The following is an 8,690-nucleotide window of genomic DNA, read 5'->3' as shown; positions in this document are numbered from 1 at the left end:
TATGAACATGTGTGTACAAGTTTTTGTTTGAACACCTGACTTCACTCTTTCAGATATACACCCAGGAGTGGAATTGTGGGGCCATAGGGTACCTTTGTGTTTAACTTTTTGAGGAATAGCACACACTTCCACTGAACTTGTTTGACATTACTTAAGTTCAAGCTCTGTTGGTAAAACAAGGGCAAAGGTGCTTACTCTGAGAGTAAGCACTGTTCTTTTCTGATATTTATAATTTCTTTCCATCTCTCTCCATTCAGGTTGTTTAAAGCGGAGAACAGGCTGAGCAGGGCCATCCAAAATCTGTCCCATAGACTGAATAAACTGCCCCTTATGGGCAGCCCCTCTAAGCCAGGGCTCTTTGTCAGTTTTATTCCATGAGGCATCTCAAAGGCCTAAAACAGCACTTGGCACATGGCTGATGCTCAAAAACTATTTGCTGCATGAATAAATAAATACAGTGAACTGTTCCAAGTGCTCTAAAATCCCAAGAAAACAGACATTCGTCAGCTATAATCAGAGAATGGGCCAACCTTACAGCCAGAAGGTGGGTGATGAGATAAGACAAGGATTTCCTAGAGCCACAGGCCCTCAGCCCATGGGGAAGTCTCACCTCATATTTTTGAACACTCACCATATGCAGGTACTTTCACATTTGTTTACCCAGAAATTGGAGAGCATGAGTGGCTCTGGATTCCACAGCCAGGCAGCCTAAGAGGTGGACCCAGAATTCCCCTCAAGGCCGGGGAACATCCAGGCCTTGCTCCTGTGGTGGGGCCAGCAGTCCCTCCATCCCATGGGCACCCGGCCCTTTGGTGGGGGAAGGTGAGCCCGAGGGGCCTCTGTGGAGAGTGTTCAGTTCTCCCCTACCCAGAGGAGGCTGGAGGGAGGAGGAAAGGATAGCAGCCAGGCATGCAAATTGGAGGAGGATATTGAATTGCAGCAAAATGAGCAGAGGATTAGGTGCCTCACCTGGAAAATACCAACACCTGGGCCACTCTTCTGAGAAGCTGGCGGGCCCAGCGCCGGGCAGAGCTGTGGTTGGACGAGGGCTCAGGAGGCGGCTGGGCACAGGCAGGGCGACACAGTTTGGCTGAAGCCCTCCTCTCTAGGCTCTCCACCCTGGCCTGAGCATCCTGCACTCACGGGGCTCTGCCTGCCTTATGGGGGCACAACTGGGGGGATCAGAACTGGGATGAGACACTGTCCTCAGGCCCTTCCTTCAGGGAGTGTTGGGGAGAGGGGGATAAGAACACACCCAAACACCCAGAATTCTGGGGGGTGGGGTGGGGGAGGTGGCCTTGACTAAGTCAGGGAAGGCTTCCTGGAGGAAGGTGAAGGGTGTGGGGCTGGGTTAGGTTTCAGGCAGATCTGAGTTTGAATTACCCCTTAACTACTTCTTAGCTGTTTGACCTTGGGCAAACTGCTCATTCTACAAACACTTTTTTGAGCACTTAGCATGATTCATTCCAATCACATGTCAAGTGTTTGACCATCCAGGTGAATTAGGTACAGCTCTTGTCCTCACAGCTTTAACAAAGCATCCAGGACAGCAAAATCCATCATGCTGCCACAGAGGGGAAGCAGGGTGCTGTGGGGCAGGAGCAGAGGAGGTGGTAGCCAGCTTAGCAACCCTGAGCCTTCCTTACCCTAATCCATAAAATGGGGTTGGTACCACTTCACCACATCCTTGAGACAACTGGTTGATATGTGTATGAGGCTAGCTGGGCACCTCACACAGCCGGACGGCAGGACAGGCCTTGAGGAGGTGAGGCTGTTAGAGGCCAAGGCCTGGTAGGGGAATGGGGGGGTGTGGTGCCAGGGTGGGAGGCAGGCGGGCCAGATGGCATGGTGGGGAGGAGAGAGACCCTGCACAGAGTCTGAACCGGGTCCCTCCACCCAGTCGCTGGAGCCCACAGATGCTGGAGGCAGGCACTGGGAGCAGGGCTGTTTGGCTGCAGCTGTGCTGAGTGGGAAGTCAAACAGGTTTGGGTGACCTTTGCAAGCAAGGTTATGGGATGCTGCCTGCAACCTTTCCAGCTTGTTACCATGCTTTCTCTGGTAATGACCCCAGCATGGCCCACCCTGGCATTCACAGCCCCTCTCTATCCTTACAGAGCAGAGATACCAGCATTCCAGAGCCAGCTGGCAAATGCTTTCCCCCTCTGCATCCAGACCTGTGGGGAGGAGACCCCCCAGGGTGGGCAGAAGCCCAGGGAGCCATGGGGCAACCATGGTACCCTTGGTTCTTTGGGGCCTCCAGCCTGGCCAGGCTCCCCCAGATGGGAGGAGGGAGGAAGCCAGGAACTAGGAGTCCAGACAGGGAGATGTGCCCTCCTCCTCCCAGCTGATCTTCCCTCCTACTAGCACCCACCATGGTTCCCAACTGCCCTCCTGTAAAGAGGCTTTATTAACCTGCAGCTGGGGCTTCTCCCTGCTGCAGAGCTGCAGGGGACCCTGTTAGTCAGCTTGCCCAACCCTTCCCCTGGTGTACAAACTCCTGTCACAGTTTCCCTGGGTTTGCTCAACCTTTTTGTATTCCTCCAAGCAACCGGGTACTCACTACTTTACAAGGCAGGGAGACCTTTCTAAAACCCCTTTACAAGGCAGAGGTTTTAGAAAGGTCTCCTTGCCTTCAGCCTTTACTCACACCTAATCCTTTCCAAATGAGGACAAACTTGTTCCAGACCCCTCCCCATCCCACCAATGCACAAATGCACACTCCCTCTCTCTGTCCAGGCTCCAAGAATCAACTTCTGTCCTGAATTGGGTCCTTGAGGAATGCCAGGTGGCTGCATAGAGTGCAGGGCAGGGCACAGGTAGGCTTAGGGGGATAAGGGCTAGCAGTTTTACCCATTTATTCACTTGACAACTTTTAGTGAGCACATCTAGCATGCCAGACCCTGTGCTAGGCGCTGCGGGTGCAATAGCCAGCAAACCCAGATGTGGGCCCTGCTCTCTAGGAGTTCACCGTCTGGAGAATCCAAACACTGAACAGGTAATTATGAGCCTTTGGGTGATGCAAAGGTGCAAGGCACACAGTGGGTGGAAGGTCCCAGGAGTGTGTGTTGCTGGGGCTATAGGAAACCTTCCCCAATGAGAAAACGATTTTTAAGCCAGGATCGAAAGCAGTGTTATTCAAACTGGAGTGGCAATCCATTAGTGGGTCATGAGATCAATTTAGCAGTTGGGACCTAAATTATTTTTTGGTGAAATACAGTAAAGCAATGTAAAACATCACATTTAGAAAATATTGTTTTGTGAATGTTAGTTTTAATTTATATATATATATCTGTCTTTCTATGTATTGAGATAAGGTTGATGGGTTAGGATATGAAATGTGTTTCTTCTGATAGGTCTCAATCAAAAAAGTATGAGGCCTGGAGTTTGAGGAGGTTAGCCCTGAGACAATGCTGGTGACACATGGTCCAGGCAGAGGGAATAACATGTCTCAGGCCCAAAGATGAAGGGGTGGAAGGAGGATATGCCAAGCCCATCCAGCTTTGCCCCATGGGCAGTGGGGAGCTTTGGGAAATTGGGTGAAAGCTCATGTTCTTCATCACTGGACCCCACTCTGTGGGCAGTAGGGAAGCTGCAGGGAGCTGTCCAGGCGTGAAGACCTGCAGCCTTCTCCGCACCATCTGGGCCTTGGCTGGCAGGGCGGCCTGGCCTTTGGGGTGGGGCTTGGAGGATGAAGTCAGCCAGTCACTGGGCGGAAAGCCTGAATTTCTGAGTCAGACAGACCTGTATTCATAGCTTGTCTCTGCTGCTTAGCAGACATGTGATCTTAGGCAACTTTTATAACCTCTTGGGGTCCCCCTGTGTAAAATGGGGTTAATAAGACTCATTCCCCAAAAGTCCTTGTGAGGATTTACCTTGAAACCCAGATGTCCCTAGGCCTTCAGTCCTCTGGGTTCCCCTCTGCTTTCATATAAAATAAAATAGCGTTGCCAGATTTAGCAAATAAAAACACAGGGCACCCAGTTAAATTTCAATTTCAGATAACAAATAATTTTTCAGTGTGAGTATGGCCCAAATATTGCTTGGCATATACTTATGCTAAAAATGTAATTGTTATTTTTCTGAAATTTAAACTTGGGCATCCCTATTTTATCTGTAGAACCCCAACGTATGAGATTCAATAACTTCTACTTGCAACCCTACATAGAAATCCAGTGGCTCACGCTCTGCCCCAGAACTGCATGGATCTGAAACCTCACAATTCTTCTCAGATCTCCTGAAGGGCCAGACCCCGGGTGCCCCACTTTCCCACCAGCTGCTTCCTGGCGCTGCTCCCTGGCGCTGCTCCCTTCACTCTGTCCCACTTCATGTGACTGTGGATCTGCCCTGCCCCTTCTCCCTCATCCCCCAGATTTCCAGCCTCATAGGCTGTGGTGTGTGACCCACTTTTACCAACCTTGTGGGGAGGATGGAGAGCATTTGGCCACTTGACTCAGAGCTGGAAGCACACCTTATGTCAACTCTCAGCATTGGCCCTGAATTCTGTCACTGTGCCCCACATGGGTCATCCTCATTGGCCAGCATAGACACCCAGCTCCTTCCTCCACTTTTCCAGATCTCAGCCCCCTCCTTCGAGCCCCCAGCAAATGACACACAAATCCCTCTTTCTTTATTATTCAGAATCCAGCGTTCTTTCTCACTTCTCTCTGATCATGATTATTTCAGGGTGATGAGGTAGAAATTCCCTTTCACCATCAAAAAAGTCCTCTTAAAGCCAGACTCCTGGGGTTCTATTTCTGCCTTCTGACTTGCTAGCTGTGTGACCTCAGGAAAGTTACTTAACTTCTCTGTCTCATTTTCTTCATCTCTAAAAAATGAGATACTAAAAGGATTATCACAGGATTGCTGTGAGAATTGAGAGTTAATACATATAGGAATGTCTAGAGCAGTGCATGACAGAGTGAGCACTAAATATGTGTTTAATACTATAACTGCTACATTTCATCAATTCTAAGGTGTACCTTTTGTCTCATTTTAATGTTTCTTACAACTGTGGTATTTTACAGCAGCTGGAAGTGGTTGTTTCTACCTGTGCAGACTTAAGCTTGGCCAGGTGAGTTCCATGCCTTCTCACTCCTACATCTGCCCAGTTTAATTACCATTTAAAATGTTCAAAATGGCAGTATGGAAGATCCTCAAAAAATTAAAAATAGAGCTACCGTATTGTCTTGCCAGTGGGTTTCAGCCCCGGCCAAGTTCCCTATGGATTCAATGTGACCAAAGAAATTGATGGCAAAACATTCTTGGGGTGAAAGGGTTTTACCCAACTTTATTTCCAGGTGGCAGGTCAGTCACTAAAATCCCATTCACTCAGAGTGAGTCTGCGTGCAGCAAGCCGATCTCTGCCTCTGGGCCCCTCTGTCTGCACAGCCATCCTCTGGGCCCCTCTGTATGCACAGCTGTCCTCTGGGCCTCTCTGCCTGCACAGCTGTCCCACACAGCCATCCTCTGGGCCTCTCTGCACAGTCATCCCACACAGCCGTCCTTTGGGCCTCTCTGTACAGTCGTCCCACACAGCCATCCTCTGGGCCTCTGTCCTTGGCGTTGCCACCACTCCAGCCTCTGCTCTGCTCTCCTGCAGCCTTGCAGCCCTGCCACAGTGTCACGCACAGAGCCCTGGGCAGAGCTCTTTATATAGAGTCAACAGCCATGTATTGCCCACAGGTGTGCAGTGAGCTAGTCAACCAGGGCCAAGTGAGAATCCTGGCCACAGGAACTCTCATTTTATCCACACGTATGATCCAGCAATTCCACTTCTGGGAATACATCCAAAGGAAATGAAAATACTAGCTCGAAAAGTTATCTGCACCCGTATGTTCACTGCAGCATTATTCACAATAGCCAAGACACAGAAGCAACCTAAATGTCTATCTGTGGATGAATAGATAAAGAAGTCATGGTAGAGATTAGACAATGGAATATTATTCAGCCATAAAAAATAAAGGATTCTTATCATTTTCAAGAACATGAATAGATCTTGAAGGTATTATGCTAAATGAAACAAGTCAGAGGAAAAGAAATGCTGTATGATCTCATTTATATATGTGGAATCAAAAAAACAGAATATCAAACTCAGAAAAAGAGATCAGACTTGTGGTTACCAGAGGGGAAGGGGAATTGGAGGAAGGTCAAAAGGAACAGATTTCCAGTTATAAGATAAAAAAAGTACTAGGGATGTAATATACAGCATGGTGACTACAGCTGACACTGCTGTATGATACATAGGCAAGGTGTTAAGAGGGTAAATCCTGAGAGTTCTCATCACAAGGAGAAACTTTTTCTCTTATTGTATCTATATGAGAAGATGGCTGTTAGCTGAGCCGATTGTGGCCATCATTTCACAGTATATGAAAAATCAAGCCATCCTGCTGTGTGTCTCAAGTTTATGTAGTGATGTATGTCAATTATTTCTAAATAAAACTTGGGGGAAAAGTTTACACTGTGGTTTAGGAGTTGAACTAAGTTACTGTGTATGCAGAAAGACATGGAACTGAGGAGTACCGCAAAAATTTGACATTTAGTGAAGCGAGTAGTTATCATTGAAGAATGACCACAGTTCCATATTTACTTGCAAAACAACAGCCAAGTGTTTTGTGGGATCTAAGAAGAGTCCCACAAGTAGATGAAACTATGTTATGTTTTATTACTGAGAAAAGGGCAAAAAAATTGCCAGTCAGACCCATGACAAAGCTACAGGAGTATCTGAGATTTGGGAAGATATTCTGAAAACAGCAGTGGACAGTCTTGTAAGAATGGCACATCACTACACTCCTGACAGCACAGAGGGTGATACTGTGTAGAAAAATATCAGGAGCTCTGAATCAAAGAGGAATTTAGGAAAGCTGGACTCTGAATGTGATGAAATTTGGGGACTGTTTTAGCCAATTTGTTTTGCCAATGATTTCCTTTTTTATGCATGCACAGGAGTGATTTTGACTTTAAAAATGGATGTCTTAAATAAATCTGAAAGCCTTCCTTTAATACATACAAAACAGAAATTGTTTAAAAAAGAATTTTGGGGGTTGTTTTCCTTCACTGCTTTTAAAAGTTATTTTTAATTATGGTAAAAAACCACATAACATAAAACTTAACCATCCTGACCATTTTTAAGGACACAGTTCAATGGTATTAGGTACATTCATATTGTTGTGCAACCATTGCCACAATCCATCTCCAAGAAAGCATTTCTGCTATACTCCAATTAGTTGTGCATGATACAATTGATGGCACTTGGGACCTCATAAGACATGGCACGGTGGCCACTGCAGACAAAATGCAGCCCTTCCTGGGGAGCTCCAGCCCCCACCAGGAGCCACGGCACGAACCCCACTGGCTTAAACAGGCACACCTTCCTCCCTGGCTCAAATGGAAAACACAGCATAAGTAGGAGTCCATTCATGTTGGTGCCCTCCTCTCCTCCCAGCTCCAGGCCCAAACCAGAATGTGGGCAAGTGGCAATCTCTCTGTAGTTCATGCTCTAATCTGTAAAATGAGATACATAGGCTAGATGACCTCTAAGAGCCCATTGGTTCTAGATTTAGGGCTGTGTGACTGAATGGCCACATATACACATACACACATGTGGACTGGGGTTTAATGAGCCACAGAGAGAAGCCATGACACTTCTTCTGGGTTTATCGGCAGGTAAGAGATTTTCATTTGATGAGGTTAGGAGAGGTCCTGCCCACAATCAAGGTCCTTCTCTCTCTCAAGATCATGAACACCTTGACCAAAGAGGAGAGACGGGAAGGGGTGTGTAGTCCATCCAAGGGCACACAGCAGCACAGGGGGTTCTACTCTGCAGTTTCCAATTCCTCCCAGATTTCTATTCCTGAGACTGTGACTTGCCCAGGGATAGGAGGCAGAGCAGGGTCCAGAAGGGTCCTCATAACTGCACTCTGTGTCTGACCTTGCCTTCGGGTCCCTGGAGAGGAAGCAGGGCTGGAGAGGCCAGGAAACAGCAGTGGAGTGGCACCTGGGGACTCCAGGACCTAAATGTCTCCTAGACCCCAGGCCAGCGCAGCACTGACAGCAGGCAGGGGCATCACCCAGATGCTGGCCTGAGTGGTCGCCGAGGCCGGAGAGTCCCTTCTCGAGCATTGCAGCCTCCCTGAGCCTGCACAGCTCACCACCCGACAGAAATGTCCTCCACCTGTGGCAGGGGTGGCTCGCTCCGAGCCCCGTGGGGGGTGCCTTGAGTCCATCACAGCTTCTGAGAACCTGAACTGTTCTCTGCCTCAGAATATAAATAATGCTATTAATAATAGCTGATATTAATTGACAGCTTACCAAGGGTCAAGCACAGCTCTGAGCACTTTACATACCTGATTTCATTTAATCCAAAAACCAATCCCACATAGGTTTATTATTCTCTTTTTAAGGAGACAGACAAGAAAGGGGCAAGTCACAGAGATGGACCAGGTGATAGTGGAATGGAAGCCCCCAGCTGCCTTAGACAACCCCAGTTTGACTCCATCACCCAGGGCCAGGGTCCCAGGGCCACTGCAACCACCCCTTGCCTTCAGGCTATGGGGGCTGCCATTTGGCTGGAGTTCCAGGGAGGAGGGGAAGCCTGACAACCTATAGGTGACTGCGAGACAGCCAGCACAGAAGAGACACAAACAAATCTTTATGCTTTGGAAGGTTCACATCACAAGCCAACCAGTAGTTTT

The sequence above is a fragment of the Manis javanica genome, chromosome 10 (assembly GCF_040802235.1).
Source record: "Manis javanica isolate MJ-LG chromosome 10, MJ_LKY, whole genome shotgun sequence".
Classification (NCBI taxonomy): domain Eukaryota; kingdom Metazoa; phylum Chordata; class Mammalia; order Pholidota; family Manidae; genus Manis; species Manis javanica.
This window is presented reverse-complemented; position numbering follows the sequence as displayed.